Source organism: Malus sylvestris, chromosome 6 (genome assembly GCF_916048215.2).
Source record: "Malus sylvestris chromosome 6, drMalSylv7.2, whole genome shotgun sequence".
NCBI lineage: Eukaryota > Viridiplantae > Streptophyta > Magnoliopsida > Rosales > Rosaceae > Malus > Malus sylvestris.
In genome coordinates this window covers 17,238,480-17,263,969 of record NC_062265.1, presented here as the reverse complement: position 1 = coordinate 17,263,969, position 25,490 = coordinate 17,238,480, and positions in this window count along the sequence as shown.

Below are 25,490 nucleotides of genomic sequence, written 5' to 3'. Positions count from 1 at the left end.
AGGGATTTTCAGACTGTTTTTCATTTGATTTTGGACTTTTAAGAGGTACAAACTTGTTCTACTCCTCAAGAGCTTTTAATCCATATAAATTTCATGGATTTTGGTTGAGAAATGAGCTAGATATTAAGGTTTGAAGATTTTCCCAGAATCCGGCGAATTTTCCCTGAAACCGGTGAACTAGACGGCGGCGAAGTTAACCGGAGAAGGCAAGGTATATTTCATTAAAGTTAACGGAATATTCTAACGACATCAAGTAACGCCGTTACCATTTAACGGAATATTCCGTTTATTATGACGGAATATTCCTAACATCCGTTAGGGTTTCCGTCGCGCATGCCGTGCATGTGCCTACGCATGGCCGTGGGTCAGACAGCGCGTGAGGGCGCGTCCGGCCACTTGCCGACGAATGGTTTTTACGTGCGGGTCCGTGACTTCGAGTAGAACATTTTTGTATATTCAAACCTTCCATTTGAGCAAACCATTAGAAGCTATTTTTAGATTCTTGTGTATGTGCTATTTAATTAACTAAAAATAGTTGTTTCGTATAAAGGGGAGACCTACCCCAAGGACGAACGTAGTCAAGCGAGGTTAGGGGGCTACGATCCTTCCAACTAAAAATAGTTGTTTCGTATATATATATATATAACCTTCCAGAAATGTTTTAAATTGATTATGCATAGCATGCCATGATTTAAATGCATTATATTTAAATATTGCATTATGATGAGAATTGTGATTATGTCAAATGATACTACAGAGGCGCAGGTAAGTTCAAGTGAGTTATTATGTGGTTGAAATGATTGAATTATATGAGCATGCATATATTCATTTAGAGTTCATCATTGCTGCACCCTGGTGATTATGCTCCCGCCCCGGGCCAGGGCATAACCTTCACGTGTATGTTCACCTCCCGCACCGCATGCTCGCCTTGGATCCAAGTAGATGCTAGCCTGTTGTATAGACTGCAATAGGCAGTTCCGACTCGTAGGTGACCTGCGATTTATCACTAGACATCACGTGATCGTAGCACTAGAGCGTACATATTTACACCCAGCCTGTCGTACAGGTCACACTAGGTGATTCCGACTCGTATGCTAGCATAGACTGATGAGCAATAGGTCCAATAGTACAAGTCACATTATGTGACTCCGATTGGCATGCTAGTTTAGATTGATTTTACACCTGGCTTACATTTACTATTGCTGAGATATTGTGGCATGTCATGCTTCTGTTTTACAGCTCTTGTTTATTCATTTTTGTATTATGTAGTATTATTTTCTGGAAACTATATGGCTTTTATAGTGAGGGGTTATTACTTTCAGAAAAGAGAAATGTGTTTTCTAAAACTTTGTTTTTACCCACTCACCCTTTTGTTTTTCGTCCCTCTAGGTCCTAGATAGTTGTCCTCCTTTGTGGCACTCGAGGGTTAATCAGCGGTTTTGACACTCCATCAAATAATGTAGGGATATTTCCTCTCTTGTTGTGTATTTAGTACTTAATCAGTTCGTCTGCACCTTTACGTTACCGATGCTCTGGACGGTTGTACTTCGGGTTTGACCACTTCCGCATGTTTACTTATTTCTAGTTTAAATAAGTTTTAATTGGGTTTTAATTTGTTCATATATATATTTTTTATTACTTCTTTTGCACTCTTGACTATGTCACTCTCGCGTGGCGGCCAGCATGTCTTGACTCCGACGAGGTGTGTCATGCATGCATACGAGAATGAAAAACGGTGAGCAAAAATTGTGGTATTGCATGTGCAGAATGAAACAGTTAAACTGTTAAAGATGATTAAAGTAACATAAAAAACAGCCAACAACTCTTATAACATAACATATTATGTTATACCCTCTAAAGGAACAATGCTTCTCAAAATTTCAAATGGGGAGTTGGAATATAATTGATTTATAAGAGATTTTGGATGCGGTTTCTAGCCATTAATATTCTTTGATTGAAACCTTATTATTTTTCAATCTTTATCAAAGTCTTTTAACTTTGTACACCTCGCCCCGGGCCCTTACCACATCCCGGGCTCGACTTCGTTGTAGCACGATATTGTCTGCTTTGGACCCCGACCACGCATTCACGGTTTTGTTTTGGAAACTCACACGAGAACTTCCTAGCTGGTCACCCATCATGGGATTGCTCTCGCACGAACTCGCTTAACTTTGGAGTTCCGATGGAACCCGAAGCTAGTGAGCTCCTAAAAGGCCTCGTGTTAGGTCGAGATGGGAATATACATATAAGACTTACAATTCACCCCTGGGCGATGTGGGATGTTACAATTCACCCTTGGGCGATGTGGGATGTTACAATTCACCCCTCTTAGGGGCCCGACGTCCTCGTCGGCACACTCGCACCAAACGGCAGAGTGGCTCTGATACCAAATTGTCACATCCCTGCCCGGGCCCCACCACATACTAGGCTCGACTCCGCCGTAGCACGATATTGTCCATTTTGGGCCCCAACCACGTCTTCACGGTTTTGTTTATGAGAACTCACACGAGAACTTCCTAGTGGGTCACTCATAATGGGATTGCTCTCGCGCGAACTCGCTTAACTTCGGAGTTCCGATGGAACCTGAAGCCAATGAGCTCCCAAAAGACCTCGTGCTAGGTAGAGATAAGAATATACACTTACAAGATCCTCACCCCTGGGTTATGTGGGTTGTTACAAATGGATTTCCATGTCAATTTTTATTATTTTTTAAATTAAAAAATAATTCAAGATAATTATTTTTCTCACTTAATTGGCAAAATTAATTGCCTGAATTCAAAATTCTTATCTTGATCATCTAAATTCAAAGAAAACCAAATTGTAAACAAATAAGGTTTTTTCGTTCAACTAATTTGAAATTCTTGATCATAGAGTAGGCTAGAAAATAGGCCCACGCTTTGCGACGGGACCTGAATAAATTTAACACAATTATGAATAAACAGAGGGACAAAAAACGCAACCAATAAGCATTTCGACAGTGTTTTAGATAAAAATTTAAAGCGATAGGCGATAAAGAAAATACAAAACATAATTTTTTATGAGTTAATGATTCTTGCGGGTGAATGATGATTTTGTGAAAACATGTTCATTTAAGCAACATCTATAGCATGCTATTAACAATTAAAAGGCGGAATCATGCTTGCATGCACTAAAAAACAAAACATTAACCATGAAATTCAAAGCCTAGTAGATTGGTGAACCAAGACTCAACTCAAATCAAAGTGAGTTGAGAAATTTATACCTTTGTAGATTCCTCTTTGCATAAGCAAAGGCTAATCACCCAAAGAGAGGGCCTTCATTCCTTGCATCTTAGATCTATGGATTTGGATGGATGAAATAGATTCTCCAAGTTCCCAAAATTGAGAACCTCTAAGTTTCCACACCAAGGATGGATTGATGAAGAAATGAGTGACCTAGAGGAAGCAAGATTGCTAGTTAATTTCCTCTAGGGTGGCCGGCCTCTTTAGAGAGAAAAGAGAGCTTTGTGTTCTCATCTTTTCTCCAAAAGAAACCCTAAATGAATTTTGGCTATAAAGTCACATTTATACCTTAATTCATTGGAGTGGCAAACTTGTAAATAAGTCCAAAACCCACTCCATCTCTAAATGGCCGGCCATTGGGTTTCATTGGGCTTTTAGGGCCTTTGTGAATTATTAGTCATTAAGTTGTCATACAACTTAAGTTAATGGGCTTGACGTTCGAAGCCCATTGGGCCTTGAGGCCCAAAACTAACCCGTGGTCTTTTAACGAACTTATTCGTTTGATTAATTAACATATTAATTAATCTTTGCCATAAATAATTAAACCATTTAATTATTCTTACTCATCTCCGTTGTTTCTTCAATCTTTACCTTACACGGTGTACGATCCATTAGGTTCCTTTTAGCGAGGCAGTGGGCGATTAGAACTCTTTCAAACCGATTGTGAATTGAAACTTACTTTCAATTCTTCCTTTAGTGATAATACACGTTTAGGGCTTCCACAAACCATGAGTGACACCTAGCAGCATATCATGGTTACCCAAGCTAATCAGAAGAGGTGGAGAACCTATTCAGTTTAGGATTACAAATGCAATACGGTCTTTCTCTAATACAATACTCTTGACCACATTGTTTGGTTTGATAGTTTATTCATGTCTACTATCCAATGTGATTCGTTTACTTATATGATTACCTTGAATGTGATTTGGAACGCCTTCCTAAATCTCATTCATACTTTGATCAGAGATTTTCAATCATATCATAGAGTATTCTCCCCCAAACGGTTTGAAGGTTAGAGATCCCTTGTTGCGCATTCAATTGACTCCATGGCTAAGTGGCTTAACCCCAACGATGTCGTGGACACCCGCGAATGGGGTGACTTTGACATAATCAAAGATCAAGGACTTAACCACAAGACAACTGTGATGCCTCAGGTCAAATGACTACTTTGCCTTATCCCAACCATGAGTTCTCATGTGACATGAATATGAGAACTCTTCGTTGATCGTGTTCAGTGAACTCATTCTCTATTGAGCACCTACGTACTTGTCTTGATGTCACACACACCAATGACTCGAGACTAGTCACTCTCCCTGAGAGAAGACATAGCACGTACTGATCTTAACAAACTGTCAATGCCCAATTGGCAATCTTATGATCAGGAACGTTTAGGATGTGTTTACGAAAGAATGGTCTCATGAATCTAACTTCTTTAGATTGCATTCTCCCAATCACATATTCCTTGGACTTATCGTTTAAGCATATAACATTTATATGAGACAGCTCAAACAATAATCTTTGCCCTTTATATTTAAACTAGATTAGTTTAACATGTGAAATGTCCGTAAAGTATCATCATATGATTGGTTTTAGGGCACATTTCCAACAATCTCCCACTTGCACTAGAGCCAATCAGCTTGGTCATCAGTGATGATACCTTTTCTGTAGTCATTTCATAAATGGCTGAGTAGTAGGCCTAGACAATGGATATCTATATGTTATCCATAGAAGCAACCTTGAGAATAACGACGTCACCATTATACATGATTCTCAATCATGTGGTTCAGTCTCTCATATGAGTTCGGATCTTGATGAGACCTTGATTCCCTGGCTTGAGCTATCGCCCCATTAGTGTCATAGTGTCGATACACTAGAGACACTTTTGTTGTAAATATGCCCTGAAAGTCAATCTTTGGAAGAAACCTTTCAGGACAAATGAATTGATGTATGGATGACTCTTATACATCAAATGGCAAAGACACGAATTAGGACTATCTCAATAAACGATATATGTCCTAAATAGTGTATCCATGGATAATGGATCGATTGAAGAAGTAATCTAATGATGTTAGACTACAGAGACCTTCTTCAAATAACCATTATGTCCAAAAGGTTCTTAGTCATTGAATTGTCGGAGGGAAACTGACAATGCTTAGACCGGTACATACTGTGTCCGCTTCAAATGGAAGGATGGAAAGTCTCATCCCATTCGTGTTGTGACACTAAGACAAGTATGTAGTTGCTCATTAAGAGAATGAGTTCACTGAATACAATCGAACGAGAGTACTTGCATGGAGGTCTACTCACATGTCAAGCAAGTAACTCTAATGGTTGGAATAATGTAAGTAGTCCTTTGACCTGAGGCATCGTCGTTGTCTTGTGGCTAAGTACTTAATCTTTGATTATGTCAAAGTCACCCCATTCGCGGATGTCCACGGCATAATTGGGGTTAAGCCACTTAATCATGAAGGCAAGTGAATGCGCAACAAGGAATCTCTAATCCTCGATTAGAGAGGAAGAATACTCTAAGATATGATTCGGGAATCTTCGGCCGAAGTATCGAGCGTACTAAAGGAAAGCGTTCCTATACGACTCACTTGAATCATATAAGAAGGAATAATCACATTAGGGGTTTGACATAATATATCCATACCCTAGTAATGTGATTGAGAGTATTGTTTTAGAGAAGGATCGAATTACATTGTAATTCCAACTGAATAAGTTCTCCGAACAACTTCTACATTAGCTTGGGTAGCTATGACATATGGTTAGATGTCACTCATAGCTTGTGAGTTCTTCTAGATGATTAAATGTAGTCATCAAAGAAGAAAGGTGAATTAAAATAAAGTTTTAATTCACTAAGTGATTGGATTAAATATAATCAATTGAATTGATGTCAATCACCTCACTGCCTTGCTAATTAGAACCTAAAATGATTGTACACCGATACACTCTTGTAGTGAGTAATTAATGGATGATGGAAATAATTAATTGGATTAATTAAGTGTTGTGATTAATTTAGAAAGTCTAAAGAAATCATAAAAGCGATAAAAGATCGTTTTGGGCTTAAAGAAACGTTCGGGTTTAATTGGCCCATTGGGCTTTTATTCAAGCATTGGATGACTTGAAATATATAAAAGCCCAAAGCCCAAATCCAACACAAGAGGCAGGCCACTTTAAGTGGAAAGGGAGAGATATTTAGTCAAGTGGTTGACTAGGTTTCTTTTTGTCTATATAAGGAACTTTATAGAGATATTGTTCAATAGGGTTTTTGTGTGTTTTTGAACAACAAAGAGGCAAAAGAAAATAGCTCTCTAACACTACAAAGGCTGGCCACCTTAGGGGTGTTTTTACTAACACATCTTTCACCCTTTTGGTTATTCCTCCATCCATCTCACTACACTAGTGGGTGTGGATCTTTAGAGGTCTTCTCCTTTGGAGATTAAAGGAGAACCTTGGAGCACTCTTACTAACAAAGTGGAGGAGGCAAGGAGGGAGGCTAGGCTCAAGGACTTCAAGGAACAAAGGGCTTGGAGGTGGTCCATCCTTGGTCTCAAGTCTAGATCAAGAGGTATAAGACTAAACTTTCACTTTGTTCTTTACTAAAATGTTTTGATGCATTATATATAAACCTATGAACCTTGAAGGGGATTTGCATGACTATAGCATTGATTTTATTTGATAAATTGCTTCCGTTGCTCATGTATATAAATTTTTGAATTGTATATGCATGCTAGTCATTTAGAAATCCCATATGTTAAACTCTTAATTTTCCCTTCAAGTGGTATCAGAGCCAAAGGTTTATGTATAATGTGTCCTTTTAGATTTTATGCATATGGGTATTAATATTATGTATGACATGATTATTGCTTCATTCAAAATGAGTTTATCTTTTGTTTTTCAATAGTTGAAAAATGTTAGTCAAAAGTTGAGAAAGATATGTCTGCAAAAGATGTTTTGTATGCATGAATGAAAAATGAGTTTAGAACTAGTTTGACATATTATTTCTTCATTTAAAGAATGTTTATCTTTTGTTTTTCAATGGTTGAAAAATATAAATCAAGAGTTGAAAAAGATATGCATGTAAAAGTTGTTTTGTATGCATGAATGAAGAATAAGTCATGAACAAAAATTTGGGGTTTTGAACCAAAGGGAGGGCACGGTTTTGGGGGTGGTTTTGGGTTGTGTTTGTGTTTTATTGTAAACCACTCTCACATCCTTTTAAAGCTAGAAAGAAGTGTTCTTGTCACTTTTGTTTTTGGGTTTGAAAAATCACCAAGAATATACAAATCTTGAAAAATGTGTTCATGGTTTTGTTCTTGGTGTTCATAGTTTGGTTTTGGGTGAAAATGGTTTTATTTGGTTTTCATGCATTGTTTTGTGGTTTTGGATGATGTACATACCATCCATAGCCATATCAAAAATTTATTAAATCCTAGACTTGACTAGGAGATTTCCATCACCCTTTTACTAAAGTCTTTGAAGCCAAAACCAAGTGACAAACAAAATTTAATTTTTTCTACATAATGTTGTTTTATGCATGTTGTGTAAGATTGTGTAAGAGACCTCCCATCCCCATTAAGTGGCCGGCCTCCCCTAGTGGATTTATCCACTTGTGGGGCTATTTTGTAATATTTGAAAAGTAGATATTTTATACTTTTGAGTATTTACGGTTTGACCCCTAACTTTTTCATATTTGCATTTAGGCCCCTACTAACTAGAAAGTTAAAATATTTGATTTTAATTTTGTTAGTTGTTTAAACTCATAATACTCTTATGCCCATATGCACTAAATCTAATTGTTTATGTTGCATTCCATTTGATTATTTGATGTGATTAAATAGTTAGAAAAATGGGTGACTATGGACTTATGCCTTAAACTATAATTGAGCTATGAGATAAGACGCTAAAATCAAATTGTTTGAACCTTGGGAATGTGTTTTAATTACTATTTTAATTGGACCTTGTCACGTTTGACGTTAATCTATCTCTCCCCCTTTTGTATATGTAATTTATAGGAATTTGTACAAATCGGTTTGTAATTCTTATTACTTCTTAATCTCTATTCGTTAGTTGATTCCCTCTAGTGCTAGACTAGAGTTTCTTTAACTATTGGTAAGGAGACATAACTAAAAGAGGGTTTTGACATGAGATTAAAGATTAAATGAGTCCAATGCCCTAATTAGCAATGAATGATTGTCTTTCATTTCTAATGGCTCAATGAAAATGTTTTAACTGGATTGATAAGCACGTAATTAAATTGACACAACCTCCTCGAGTTTATATTCAACAATGTTGGCTCGTTGTTGCAATAATCTAATAAGTCCATGGTCATCCAAGAGCCTAAGATAACTATAAAGTCCAATTTCAAAGGAATGCAAAAACCTTAGTAGTAGTAGTTACTTCCAATATTTGAAAAATTAGTTTTTGATATTGATTTGTTTTTCTTAAAACAAATAGTGGGAGTATCATACGCTACTAAACTATAATGAAAACAATTAGTAGTAATATATATCTCCAATATTTTGAAAAATGTTTTGATATTGATTTGTTTTATGAAAACGAATAGTGGGGATATCATATGCTACTAATTACATTAACTTTGGACTAGTAGTTGTAATAGGACATTATTTATTTGAATATGATTAAATAAATAAAATTGATGAGACCTTAAAATCCCTCAACCAACATTCAATATTAAGTTGAAAACGTAAGAGTGCTTTGAACACTTTTTCGTGGCCTTCCACCGTGGTAGGCTCCAATCGTTTATGACTTGTACATCGCCTTCACCCTATCATGGGGGAGTGCAAAGTGCATGCTTATACTCAGGAGGAGTTTATTTAAAACATTTGATGAGGTTAAGGTAGGCAACGAGTGTGGCCAACATCGTATCATCGTGAGGTCATGCTTGAACCCCTATCTAAACTGGCATGGTGGGAAAGAACTTAACTAAGAGAAATAATGCCAACATCGTATCATCGTGAGGCATTACTCTCTAGAGGCCAAAAAGATGGGTAATCACAAGAAGTTGTTGTGAATGGGTAATTGTACCCTCTCATTATTATTTTTGCTAGCCAACATCGTATCATCGTGAGGTGGGCTTGGTAATAGTGAGCCTCCCATAACCCGCTAGGAGCTTTCTTTGAAATCTCCCGGATTCCATCTTGGGGGATATGGAATTTGCCAAAAATGGTGGGTGGTGTCATTCGGTTTAAAGACCCGAATCGTTTGACTTAATCAACAATCAATCTAATTATTTTATTGTTTATGTATATAGATATGGTTGGAAGCACACTCGCGAAAATACTCGACAAACATTGCCTTGAGGGGCACAATTTCCCATCATGGTATTGTAATGTCAAGATTCTCCTAACCTTGGAGAAGATTGTTTACGTGCTAGACAAGGCTCCACCTCACATACCTCTTGGCCCCAACGCCACTGAGGATGAACATGCTAAGTATGACAAGCACGTGGAGGATGATACACAAGCCAAGTGCTATCTGTTGGCTTCCATGAATGAGGAGCTACAGAGACAGCACGAGGGCATGGACAGTGCATCTTCCATACTACTCCATCTTACGGAGTTATATGGTGAAGGGACGCGCAACTGTCGCTTTAGCACTGTCTGTGAGCTTGTGAAGACCAAGATGGTCAAGGGGGCTCCAGTACACCAACATGTACTGAAGATGATAGGATTCATTGAACAATTGGAGAACCTTGGTACTCCACTTGACGGGGAATTGGCCCAGGACTTCATATTGGCTTCTCTTTCTGATTCATTCGCGCAGTTCGTAATGAACTACAATATGAATAAGATGGATGGTACTCTCTCTGAGTTACTAAATATGTTAGTAACTGCCGAGAAGACTATGAAGAAAGAGAACATTGTAGGGACTTCTGCAGTAGTCTACAACAAGCCATCCTCTTCTAAGGCCAAGCCGCAAGGCAAAGGCAAAGGGAAGGAGAAAAAGTCACCCACTCCTAAGCCGAAAGGAGGAGTGAGGAAAAAGAAGGCAAAGGAGCCCAAAGGGACTTGCCACCACTGTGAAAAGGAAGGGCATTGGAGGAGGAATTGCAGGTTATACCTTGCAAGTCTTAAGGACAAGCCACAAGTTATGGTTTATGTTCTTATCTTCAATTCTAAATGTTAGATCTTCTAAATATTTATATTTGATATAAAGAGCTAATTACTTGTATAATTGTATATAGGTGGAGAAGCCAAGTAGAAGATGAACAAGCAAGGAAAATGTGGTGAAGGGTTCGGCCACTATGTTTTTTGCTTACTACTTAGGAAGTTTGTTAGGCATTAAAGATTGTCTTTAAACTTTCTTATTTTGTTAAGAACTTATTATGTGGCTTCATATGATGGAAGACCACTATTAGTGCCTAAATGTATAAAGGTATTTATATTAGTCTCTAAATGTATAGAGCTAATACTTTTTGTATTAAACATTATGAATGTTTGAAATATCATATTAATGTAATGTAAAGAAATGCCCTTTTAATATACTATTTCCTTAAAGTAGTGTTATGAATTGAAAATTTTCTTGTTGTATCCTAGATGAGATACAAGAGTTATATCACTTATTGTAATGTGATAACCAAACTTTAGATTTATCAATTATGGATAGATCTCACATGTAGGACATAAAAGGATACAATGAATCTTTAAATTTGGTTCCATTTGTCTACTTATGAGTTCTATATGAATTGACAAAAGTCTAGAGTATCCTTTCTTGAAGAAAAGGAAGATCACATTATAAATGATATGAGTAATAAGAAAAACGTTTCTTATATGGTTATCACTTGAAACACAATGATCAAGATCACTCTTGATTCAATTAGTAGTTTTGAACAAATGATTGGGCATTCTTTAAAAGGTTTTAAAATGTCAATTGTGTTAGTGATTAAACCAAGAAAGAAGTGTCTAAATCTATAAAATGTTTAAAGACTTTAGTCACTTAATAACAAGACATTAACTTAGTGAAGATTGAAACAAATAAGCTTGAAATGTTTTAAGGCTACTACACAATGTCTTCTTCCAATATACTCCACTTTCATACATTTTGAATATATGAAATAATTTCTCATTAAAGCCATGAGAAATAGTGGGAGGTGTGAAAATGGATATAAACTTGAATATGATTGGTTTATAGTTGTCTAAAGAATAATAGTATTCGACTATTATTAAGAGTTTGCAATTTTAATTGTTAAAAGGACTCAAGCTCTTCAAATGTTAAAATTCTATGTTGTGTGACATTCTAAAGAATAGTCTTTGAATGTTGGTTTCGTCAACCTAGCATAAAATGGTTATATGTTGGGAGTTGTTCATCATTCTCTTTTATGAGAACAAGCTAAATAAATTAAGCATATGGACAAGTTGATGAAACAAAAGGGAAATAGTTTCAAAATGAGTCACAACATATGGTTTAACAACAAGACAATCCAAATTCAACATCTCATGTAACTATAAACGCTCTATGTAGTTTTAATAAAGAATTATATCAACCACCTAGAAGGAATGGTTGAGTTTCTATATCCTTAGTAGGATCCATGCTTCCACTAAAGACTTGGATAATTCTTATATGACTACATTAAAGGTCTTAGTATGACTAAAACTTGAAGTATGGTGTATGACACCATATAATTTAAATGAATAGACTTGATAAAGCAAGTCACACATTTCATGGAATTACTTGAGAAGGAATTCTTTTGTGTGTGATTCATTTAAGTTAGTGGGAGCAATATGCATTCAAATCAAGAAAATATAATTGTTATTTTTGAATGAATGCTAAGTTACAACAAGGCCAGTGGGAGTGATGTCATAATTTGAGCAACAAGATATGAAGAAAGTCTATTTGATAGACTTGATAAAACATAGATGTTACTCGAAAAATGACAAAACGTGACACGGTCAATTTTGAAGTATAGACTTGAAATTGGACTTATTGATATAGCAAGGCTATCTCATTAATGTTATATGGGAATTAAATCTCAAATGTTGTAGATTTAAGAAAGCATTTTCCTATGTGATAGGAAATCACTTACATAACCCTTATAATGAATGTGTCATAAAATCACAAAAGGGACACATGTATTGACTTGTGAAGTAGATATCCAAAGGTGAAGAACCACCGGGGTTGTCACTTTAAGATATTACTATATCCCAGGATCAGAACCAAAGCAATTGAAAGAGTATTATTGCCTTTAAAAAAGAAACATCAGAGTGGGACTCTGGAAGCGTGCATTCACTTAGGTTGTTAACCAAAGTGAAAATAAGCCATTTTAACAAATGGAACTTCATAATGGATGAAGTACTAATCATATGAATGATTGTTAGTATTGTACTACAATGGTCTCAAGGTTGGAGCAAAGTTTGTATAAAGTATACAAACGAAATATATGTCGATATATAGTTTTAGAAACTGCTTCAAAAGGTGTTTTGAATGGAAGGGGTTCTTTTAGAACCAATGATTGAATCCAAACCATAAGGTCGTCAGTAGGGTACTACGACGTAATGGGGCAATAGCTCAAGCCATGGAATCAAGGTCTCATCAAAGTATTCGAACACAAGAAAGAGACATCATCAAATGTTTTGGAAACATTTGATAAGAAAAACCCTTTTAAATAATAAAAGGGATTAATACATAATCAAGTTAACCTACGAGCATAAGCTCTCTCAACAAGATGTATAAGATACACTAGTGATTGACTTTAGTGCAAGTGGGAGATTGTTGGAAATATGCCCTGAAAGTCAATCTTTGGAAGAAACCTTTCAGGACAAATGAATTGATGTATGGATGACTCTTATACATCAAATGGCAAAGACACGAATTAGGACTATCTCAATAAACGATATATGTCCTAAATAGTGTATCCATGGATAATGGATCGATTCAAGAAGTAATCTAATGATGTTAGACTACATAGACCTTCTTCAAATAACCATTATGTCCAAAAGGTTCCTAGTCATTGGATTGTCGGAGGGAAACTGACAATGCTTAGACCGGTACATACTGTGTCCGCTTCAAATGGAAGGATGGAAAGTCTCATCCCATTCGTGTTGTGACACTAAGACAAGTATGTAGGTGCTCATTAAGAGAATGAGTTCACTGAATACAATCGAACGAGAGTACTTGCATGGAGGTCTACTCACATGTCAAGCAAGTAACTCTAATGGTTGGAATAATGTAAGTAGTCATTTGACATGAGGCATCGTCGTTGTCTTGTGGCTAAGTACTTAATCTTTGATTATGTCAAAGTCACCCCATTCGCGGATGTCCACGACATAATTGGGGTTAAGCCACTTAATCATGAAGGCAAGTGAATGCGCAACAAGGAATCTCTAATCCTCGATTAGAGAGGAAGAATACTCTAAGATATGATTCGGGAATCTTCGGCCGAAGTATCGAGCGTACTAAAGGAAAGCGTTCCTATACGACTCACTTGAATCATATAAGAAGGAATAATCACATTAGGGGTTTGACATAATATATCCATACCCTAGTAATGTGATTGAGAGTATTGTTTTAGAGAAGGATCGAATTACATTGTAATTCCAACTGAATAAGTTCTCCGAACAACTTCTACATTAGCTTGGGTAGCTATGACATATGGTTAGATGTCACTCATAGCTTGTGAGTTCTTCTAGATGATTAAATGTAGTAATCAAAGAAGAAAGGTGAATTAAAATGAAGTTTTAATTCACTAAGTGATTGGATTAAATATAATCAATTGAATTGATGTCAATCACCTCACTGCCTTGCTAATTAGAACCTAAAATGATTGTACACCGATACACTCTTGTAGTGAGTAATTAATGGATGATGGAAATAATTAATTGGATTAATTAAGTGTTGTGATTAATTTAGAAAGTCTAAAGAAATCATAAAAGCGATAAAAGATCGTTTTGGGCTTAAAGAAACGTTCGGGTTTAATTGGGCCCATTGGGCTTTTATTCAAGCATTGGATGACTTGAAATATATAAAAGCCCAAAGCCCAAATCCAACACAAGAGGCAGGCCACTTTAAGTGGAAAGGGAGAGATATTTAGTCAAGTGGTTGACTAGGTTTCTTTTTGTCTATATAAGGAACTTTATAGAGATATTGTTCAATAGGGTTTTTGTGTGTTTTTTAACAACAAAGAGGCAAAAGAAAATAGCTCTCTAACACTACAAAGGCCGGCCACCTTAGGGGTGTTTTTACTAACACATCTTTCACCCTTTTGGTTATTCCTCCATCCATCTCACTACACTAGTGGGTGTGGATCTTTAGAGGTCTTCTCCTTTGGAGACTAAAGGAGAACCTTGGAGCACTCTTACTAACAAAGTGGAGGAGGCAATGAGGGAAGCTAGGCTCAAGGACTTCAAGGAACAAAGGGCTTGGAGGTGGTCCATCCTTGGTCTCAAGTCTAGATCAAGAGGTATAAGACTAAACTTTCACTTTGTTCTTTACTAAAATGTTTTGATGCATTATATATAAACCTATGAACCTTGAAGGGGATTTGCATGACTATAGCTTTGATTTTATTTGATAAATTGCTTCCGTTGCTCATGTATATAAATTTTTGAATTGTATATGCATGCTAGTCATTTAGAAATCCCATATGTTAAACTCTTAATTTTCCCTTCAACTTTCTGGTTGGAATCGAATAGAGAGTTCATAAATGAACTTTCCCATCCAAACAACATTGTTGTAAGCTTCTATATGGCAATATATTTTGCATTCATAATGGAACACACTAAAGTCATTACTTTAATGTTTCCATCCAAATATCTCTTTAGTCATAATAAAGAGATATCTGTTTATCTCTTCATTCATAATGAAGAAACATCCAATGATGGATTAGATTCATAATCTAATACATTTACGCTTCCATTACGTTACTCTAATTCTTCCTCAATTATTGAGGAATCTATCCTTTAGTATTTCTTAAATACTTAAGGACTCACTTGACAGTTGCCATGGTTCTGATCCTAGGCTTGTACTGATATCGTCTTGTACCGTTCTAGGTACAACTCATATCAATGTTTTTCATACAATATGAAATACATAAATCATCTTTATGCGTATGCATAAAGGATTCTATTTACGCATTATTTCTTTGGGAGTCAAAGAGTACGTTCTCTTTGAGAAGAGCAACTTCTTAGTCTCACTAGAGTTGTCCTTTTGATTGAAGTTCATCATCATATGAGAAACTTCCTATCATCTTTTGTCTATATTTAGGGCTTGATATAATCCAATTATATCCTAAAATCTATCAATATAGATTTCCATCCCATGTATATAGACTATGTCTCCCATATACATTCTATCTTCGTATAATGTTTTAAAGTCATAACTTTAACGAAGAAGTATTCTTTTCATTTCCAAAATTAATATATCATATATATGTTAAATTTTAGGAATATGATTAACTCCCACTAATCTTTTGTAAAACTAGTAAACAAAAGATTCATTTACATCTTTATGAGAAATCAAACGATTTGATCATTTTCTCATAAAATGCTCATAGCTCCCACTAGCTTGCTTAGATTCATGATGGATGGATCTCTACAAATTACATGTCTTGTGATTCATAGTTTTAGACATATATTATTAAGACTATCTTAATAATGGTTTCGGAAATCCATATTATGTTCAAACATTGAATCACCATTTAGTTGTAGCTAGCTATCTTCGAATTAATTGAAACCAAGACTACGTCAAAGATGGTTTCTTCAAAGTCAACCATTCTTTTGATTGTAGTTACCTTAAGCTACCAATTAGCTTATGAAGGTTTCATTATTTCAGGTCAAATGGTACTTTACCATTTCCTTGAGTATATATCGTATATACACTCAATGTAGTCATAAGGATTTTCATTCTTATTTCTTTCGAATTAAGAGGTGCAACTCTATGACATAGTCATAAAGTTTCAAACCATTCAACTATGACGGTTTATAAATCCTTCTTGACTACCTTGGAGCTTTTGGTATAGGAACTAGGTTGTTATATTTGTTGATTATTATCTTGTCTCTCAAAGAACCCATTCTTTGAGTTCTATCTCTCGTTCATTTGCTCTTAGGCAAATCACATTGTAGGATTACAATGAACTACCCAACAAAACAACATTTGTTAGTTGGTTTATAGAAGCGATATCCAAAAGTTAATTTAAGGATATCCCACAAGATTGTTATCAAACAAATATTGCTTATTAGCACACAACCCCAAATCTTAACATGCTTGAGATTTGTCTTTCTTTCCAACTACATCTTATGGAGTTATGAAAATTTTGGAAGATCTTCTAATTGACAATCATATTGTTTTAGAAGTATATATATCATATATATGGGTAATAGATAACATCCAATGAACTAAATCTTATTCGAGTTCGTTCTTCTCCTAATGGAGAAATTCATTATCTTATGATGCTATTCTCCTTGATATCTTTCAAGAAAACTATTCTAAAGTGTTACCATTCCTTGGATCAAATCTAAGGATGTAAATACTTTAGACGTCTTACTCATCAACTTACATTTCTTGAATTCTTTGAAACCTTTTTCAAAGTATTCGGACTTGTGTTTATTTAAAATAAACTATAGTCCAACCGAGGGTGATCTTCGGTGAATGTCATACAACATGAGTAGTATTATGTTGTGGACATGTGCAACTAACATCTAAGTGAATTAACCTCAACAACTTTGTGATTCTTTCTTCTTTCCAAAAGAATAAAGATTCGAACATTTCACCTCTATACAATTTTAATAAGAAGGTATTGGATCCGGATCTAACGATCCAAAGCATCCATCTATGACCAACTCGTAATTTATGTTTTAGAGGTATCACAACTCAGTTGGGATTAGTCACTACCTTGCAACCTTTTGGGTTTTAAGCATCTTTACGTTCTAAACAGTTAACACTACCATATCATCTCTACTATAGAGACAATCAATTAGATTACAATAATCCAATCATTAATTAATAAAGAACAATGTTTTGTCAAACAAAACATTCATCCATCTCTACTATAGTGACGGAATTAAGTTCCTTAAAATTGGAAAGTAAAGACAATCTTTGGTTTTTCCAATTTCTTTGGTAGTTCATATGAGGAAGTAAGTACTATCTGCTTTCGCAGAGATCTATATTTTATTCACGTTCCGAATGTGAAGCACCTTTTCCTTCTCTCATATATCTTCTACTTCTTATTAGTCATACTTTTACAACGATTGTAAAACATAGTTACTAATACGGAATCAAGCATTCAAGTAGAAGAACAAACTATTTTGAACTATTCAAGAACAATTTACAACACCTTCGAAAGGTGTGTTCTTGACACTTGCAAGACATTTCTTGCAAATACCCCTTCCAATGTCCATCCTTTCATAAAGAAAGTTTGTTCCCTTGGAGTTAATTTTATCTTCTTCATTTGACTTCTCCTTTGACTACAATAGTCATGGTCCCTAAACTCCCACTATCTCTCTTAAAACTTATTTCAATTGTGTTATACACATCAAACGATTTGGAGAGTGTGTGGTTATTGTTCACTATATAGTTTACAATAAACTTAGTGAACCATTAGGATAGGGACACAAAGGTGAAGTCCTTGCCTAGTTTCCGTCTCGTTAAGTGGTTTATCACTTCAACACTCAATGATTCAAAATCATCATAAGTCCATGTTGATGGACTATTTTTGTCAACCAACCATTATGTTCTAAACATAATTACAAACTTTCAAGAGTTGTTCAAGGCAACTCTCATTTCTTCATACAACAATTTGTAAGTGAAGAATCATGGCACATAAAGTGTCCATGCCCTTGTGCTTACTTCTAAAGTTCCTTGTTCATGTAACAAAGAAACAAGCACTAATGTTTGCATTTAACTAAGAGTTGTTCAAAGCAACTCTTATTTCTTCATACAACAATTTGTAAGTGAAGAATCATGGCATATAAAGTGTCCATGCCATTGTGCTTTCTTCTCAAGTTCTTTGTTCATTTAACAAAGAAACAAGCACTAGTGTTTGCATTGACTAAGGGTTGTTCAAAGCAACTCTTATTTCTTCATACAACAATTTGTAAGTGAAGAATCATGGCATATAAAGTGTCCATGCCATTGTGCTTTCTTCTCAAGTTCTTTGTTCATTTAACAAAGAAACAAGCACTAGTGTTTGCATTGACTAAGGGTTCTTCAAAGCAACTCTTATTTCTTCATACAACAATTTGTAATTGAAGAATTATGACATTAAAAGTGTTGTCCTCTTTATGATAGACTTTTTCTAACATATTCTTCTAATGATACTGTTGGTTATTTTAAATATTTTAATAATATTTTATTTTAAAGATTCAAAACTTATTATTTATTTTATTTTATTTATTTATAATATTTAAGAGTTGTGTTTTATTTGAAGAGTCATATTCCTTTTAAAAGGGTATGAGAAGTTCTTTAAATAAGAAACCTCATACATAAAACATATACGCTTAAAAACTTTTCTGTCTCCCTCAATTCTCACATCTCTGTCATTCTATTTACATTCCTACTTCATAATTCTTGGGCAATTGATCACTACTTGACAATTCCGTCTGCCGTTGACGTGCATATCGGATCAGACATCCTGTGAGGCTTTGGGTTGTATCTTGGAGTTGTAGGCACCGCCATAACCTGCACGTAGGGAGGCGTCTACGGCTTTAGGGCAGCGACATCGCACCTCTCTTTGGTTCACAGGCCAGATTTTCTTATTCCTTTTTTCTCAATTTAAATTTCATAAGTTTGATAGTGATTATACATTTGATTTGATATATTTGATCATATAAATAATTGGTATATTTCTGCAATATATTTCACAATCTAAAGCCGTATTAGTGTGATAATATAATTGCAAATTTTACAATCTATTTTTACAGTACCTTGAAAGCCATATTGAAAGTGGGATTTTAGGGTTATGTTGTTCATCGTTGCTTTATTGACTCTCTGCACATAGGAAGGTTAACCTTGCCTTAGTTTGAATCCTTTATTCTCTGCATCTTTGAATATTTTAGGATATTATAAATTTTTTTTTAATTATTATTTTATTCGGTAGATATTAGGATTCCGTATATTATTCCCTACATCGTTGAATTGTCTGGGTATTATAGCATATTGCTTATCTGTCTTTTACTCCCTGGGATTGATCCTATATAGTATAAGTAGAATTAATTCTTAAAAGGGACGGGGTGCCACGAGAGGTGAGGACACCAAGTAACCGCAAGATACCTGGGCAAAACCCTAAGAGAGAATAAACAACGGGAGTCGGAAGCACCACCTTCGAACCAACGGATAAAGACCCTCACTGGTTTATCCGAATAATTAGGGCATGGTTCAGTTTAGTTTGTGTTTTTGATATCTTAATTAAGTCTTCTAGTTAACTGTTTACTATTTTCGTATAATTGCATATTGATATATAACTTGCCCAGTGGTAGTCAAAACTGTTTGTTGTGTTTAATTTTGTTATGTTTAATTCGTAATTGCATATTGATCTACTACTTGCCCAGTGGTAAACTGGTAATTGAATCTGTTTATCATATTTGATTTGTAACTGAACATTGATATATTATTTGCTCTAAGGTGCTTTTATCAAATCTGTTTGTAGTTACTACTATTAATTGATCTAAGGATATTATACAATAGTATAGTTCATACTATATGTGTTGAAACCTTTGAGTGACAAACTTGATTTAATTTCTACAGTGTTGTAGCATTCTTATTTCTCTCTCACTTATTACTAGTCAATATTACATAAAAAATGGCAAGCCTAGAAGAAGCCAATAGTGTTAAGCCTGAAAAATTTAGTGGCCATAATTTCCGTAGGTGGAAAAAACAAGTGAAATATTGGTTAACTGTCTTAGGACTTGTATCCGCACTTGAAGAATCTCAATCACACAAGGATTCCTCTTCTAAAGAGTCATCTTCTAAACTAACCCCTGAACTCATAGAATACCATTGTCACAATAGAATCTTAAGTGCCCTTTCTGATCATCTCTATGATGTTTATCATGCTACTACATCCACCGCCAAAGAACTTTGGGAAACTTTAGAAGCGGAATATGGAATTGTAGATGCTGGGATGGATAGGTTCACAGTCTCAAACTTTAATGATTATAAGATGGTAAATAATAAGTCTGTGGGGGAACAAATACATGAGTATCAAGAGCTATTAAGAGGAGTTGAAAAGAAAGGAACGAAGTTTAGTGAGGACTTTAAAGTCTCCTGCCTTATTGATAAATTGCCTCAATCTGGGAATGACTTTGCTAGAACCTTAAGGCATAAACAAGGAGAATTTACTTTGGTTCAAGTCATAAATTCAATTAGGATCGAAGAGAAGCATAGGTCAAGCCAAAAGAAGGAAACCGAAAGACAAACAACTGTGAACTTAGTTGAGAATGACATCAACAAATATGGAAAAAACAAAACCAAGTTCACCATAAATAATAAGAGGAATTTCAAACCTAGAAGAACAAATTTTAAATTCAAATCACCCAACCAAAATAAGAACTTTCACAAGACTAAGGATCAAGGGAGAGAGAAGGGGGTTTGCTTCGTTTGCGGAAGAACCAATCATAAGGCTAAGGATTGCTTCTACAAGAAGACTGAGGAGAACAAGTATAAGTCAAATCATAATGGTCCAAAAGCCCAAGTGAATATGCTGATGGAGCAACAATCTTCTCAAATACATTTTAAGTATGATTCCTTTGTCAATTTTACTTATGAAAATAAGGATTGGTGGGTAGATTCTGGAGCTAACGTACATGTCTGTTTTGATCGTCAATTTTTAAAAACCTATCAGAAATCAGGTGGAGGACGTGTAACTCTAGGAAATGACTCAATGTCGCAAGTGCTTGGAATTGGAGACATTGAACTAAAGATGACATCTGGAAAGGTCTTAACTTTAAAGGACGTGCGACATGTACCTGATATTAGAAGAAATTTAATTAGTGGATCATGCTTAGTAAAGCAAGGCTACAAAGTTGTAATGGAATCAAATAAGGTTGTAATAACCAAGAATAATGTATTTATTGGAAAAGGTTTTATCAGTGAAGGATTATTTAAGTTAAGTGTTTCTTCCGAGTGCAATAATATTCCAAAAGTTCTTAATGTTGAATCTAGTAATGTTTGGCATGGACGTTTGGGACATGTAAACTTGTTCAAAATTAAGAAAATGATGGATTTGGATCTCGTCCCAAAGTCAAACATGAATCTCAAGCATAAGTGTGAAATTTGTGTACAAGCAAAACAACCCAAGAAACCTTTTAAGTTTGTCGAGAGAAATACACAAATTTTAGAGCTTATACATAGTGATGTTTGTGACTCAAATAGATTACCTACTAGAGCTGGTAATAAGTATTTTGTCACATTTATAGATGATTGTTCGAAGTATTGTCATATTTATTTGATAAAGACCAAGGATGAAGTATTTGGTAAATTCAAGATTTACAAGACAGAAGTGGAAAATCAATTAGAGAAAAGGATAAAGAGACTAAGGTCTGATAGAGGTGGTGAGTACACTCTTACCGATCTTAGTGTTTTTTGTGAAGAGCATGGTATTATACATGAAGTAACAACACCATATTCTCCACAATCAAATGGCGTTGCAGAAAGGAAGAATAGGACCTTATTGGACATGGTGAATGCAATGCTTTTAAGTTCTGGATTACAGGAAAATTTGTGGGGGGAAGCCATTTTGACTGCATGTTTTATATTAAATAGAGTAATCATTAAAGACAACACTACTACTCCATATGAGATTTGGAAAAAGAGAAAACCAAATCTCCAAGTCTTGAAAGTGTGGGGGTGTTTGGCTAAAGTTGCAATCCCAGAACCTAAGAGAAAGAAGATAGGACCTAAAACTGTGGATACTGTTTTCTTAGGTTATGCTCATAATAGTAGTGCTAATAGATTTCTAGTCATCAACTCTGAAATAAATGAAATTTCGAATAACACTATATTGGAGTCTAGGGATGTAACATATTTTGAAGACATATTTCCTTTCAAGACTAGAATGCAAAAGCATGTGGTAGATAGATCATGCACTAGTACTGACAAAGCCTCCACAAGTATTAGCCATCAAGTTACAAACGAAGAAGAACCTCTAGCTGAACTTAGAAGGAGTAAGAGACCTAGAGTGGAGAAGAACTTTGGTGATGATTTTTATACTTTTCTAATTGAAGGTGATCCAACAACATATAAGGAAGCCATGATCTCCGTCGATGCTCCATTTTGGAAAGAAGCTATAAATAGTGAAGTTGAGTCTATTTTACAAAACAACACTTGGGAGTTAACGGATTTACCACCCGGTACTACACCAATTGGTTGTAAATGGGTATTTAGGAAGAAACTGAAGCCTGATGGAAGTATAGACAAGTACAAAGCTAGGCTAGTAGCCAAGGGATTCACTCAAAAGAAAGGAATTGATTATTTTGACACTTACTCTCCTGTGTCTAGGATTACCACAATTAGGATCCTCATAGCATTAGCTTCTATACATAATTTAGTAGTACATCAAATGGATTTTAAAACAGCATTTTTGAATGGAGACTTAGATGAAGAAATTTACATGGAGCAACCCGAAGGATTTATAGTGAAAGGCCAAGAACATAAAGTGTGTAAGTTGGTTAAATCGCTATATGGACTCAAGCAAGCTCCTAAGCAATGGCATGAGAAGTTTGATAAAGTCATTCTAGAATATGATTTTGAAATTAATGAGCATGAAAAGTGTGTCTACTATAAGGAATGCAATGGACAATGTGTTATTTTATGTCTTTACGTTGATGATATATTACTATTTGGAACAAGTCTGGAAATTGTGAAAGATGTAAAGTCTTATCTATCAAAGAGATTTGATATGAAGGATCTAGGAGAAGCCAATATTATTTTGGGAATGAAAGTAGAAAGAACACAAGCAGGTTTTATTATAAACCAAGCTAGTTCAATTCAGAAAATGCTTAAGAAGTTCATTTTTTTCAATTGCAATCCTGTATCGACACCATATGAACCAAATGTGTGCTTACTTAAAAATAGTGGTGAACCCGTGTGTCAATTCGAGTATTCTCAAATGATTGGGTTTTGATGTATATAGCAAATAAAACTAGACCCGATATAGCTTATGCGGTTGGAAGGCTAAGTAGATACACTCATAATCCAAGTAAAGAACACTGGAATGCTTTAAGGCGAGTGTTTAAGTATCTAAGAGTAACTATGGATTATTCTATACACTATAAAGGATTTCCTTGTGTAGTAGAAGGGTATAGTGATGCAAATTGGATCACTGATAGCTCCGAAGTGAAATCCACTTCAGGTTATGTATTTTTATTGGGAGGAGCAGCTATATCTTGGGGATCTAAGAAACAAACAATAATTTCTAGAAGTACAATGGAATCTGAACTCATAGCTCTTGATACTGCATGTATAGAGGCTGAATGGATTAAGAATTTTTTGCTTGATATTCCATTGGTGAGCAAGCCTATACCTGCCATTTCCATACATTGTGATAATAAGGCTGTGATAGATTTAGTGAGGCAGACACATACAAATAAGAAATTAAATAGACATATTAATGTTAGATACAAATCTGTGAGAAGCCTATTAAATAAAGAAGTTATTTCTTTGGACTATGTGAAGTCAGAAAAGAACATTGCCGATCAATTGACCAAAGGTCTATCTAGGAATGAAGTCCTAGATTTGTCGAGGGGGATGGGCTTAAACCCATAAGGAAGTCACCTAGGGAAGAAACCCAACCTTTGTGATTGGAGATCCCATGAAGAAGGTTCAATGGGTAGAAACAATCCATAATGCGTGACTTATATTCCAGCACTCTAAAATAGGAGATTTGAAATAAAATCCCCTGCTCATCCCTATGACATTTGTGCTAATGATATGTGATGTTAAGGAAAGACATTGTCTTGAATGAGGTCCAAGGCGGGCAATCTCCCGCAGAGTACAGGTCACATGTACTCTTGGAGGACTCACCTAAGTGAGAGTAGTCGTGAGGCCGCGACTGTGAGAATTGGGTTGTTCTCTAAAAACACTCATGAGAATCAAGATTAAGCACATGGCTATTAATAGTGCTAACCCGCGCTAAGTTTTTTATCAATACTATGTGTGTCATATGTTGTAATTTGAATTAGAGGAATATAGTTCAAGACTTAGTTCACTATGATTCCTTCAGATGAAAACTATGAATACTAAGTGTAGGTTCAAGTCCAAAAGACACCTACACCCATTGCATGGTATGCAAATTGCCCAAACTTCCGTTTCTTCAATTGTGTCTATTTTATTCCTCATCAAGTTTTGAATCTTGTGGGGGATTGTTGGTTATTTTAAATATTTTAATAATATTTTATTTTAAAGATTCAAAACTTATTATTTATTTTATTTTATTTATTTATAATATTTAAGAGTTGTGTTTTATTTGAAGAGTCATATTCCTTTTAAAAGGGTATGAGAAGTTCTTTAAATAAGAAACCTCATACATAAAACATATACGCTTAAAAACTTTTCTGTCTCCCTCAATTCTCACATCTCTGTCATTCTATTTACATTCCTACTTCATAATTCTTGGGCAATTGATCACTACTTGGCAATTCCGTCTGCCGTTGACGTGCATATCGGATCAGACATCCTGTGAGGCTTTGGGTTGTATCTTGGAGTTGTAGGCACCGCCATAACCTGCACGTAGGGAGGCGTCTACGGCTTTAGGGCAGCGACATCGCACCTCTCTTTGGTTCACAGGCCATATTTTCTTATTCCTTTTTTCCCAATTTAAATTTCATAAGTTTGATAGTGATTATACATTTGATTTGATATATTTGATCATATAAATAATTGGTATATTTATGCAATATATTTCACAAATACATTATCAATAGGAAGATTGTGAGGATGAGACTACTTAGGTACATTTACAAGCCATTAAAGACAATCTATGGTTTTGTAGTACCAAGTCTGGAAACTAAAGCTTTCGGCTTTTATTTGTCAAGTGTTGGATAGCGTTTGCAAATATATATGGGTAAACAAATACATAACGAATATAAATTGATTGATTTTAAGCCATTTGATCCGGGTCTTTAAATCAAATAGCATCACCCACTATTTTTGGCAAATTCCATATCCCTCATTGGAATTCGAGAGTTTTGGAGGAAACTCTTAGTAGGGTATGGGAGACTCACTACTACCAAGCCCACCTCACAATGATATGATGTTGGCTAGCATTAATAATAATGA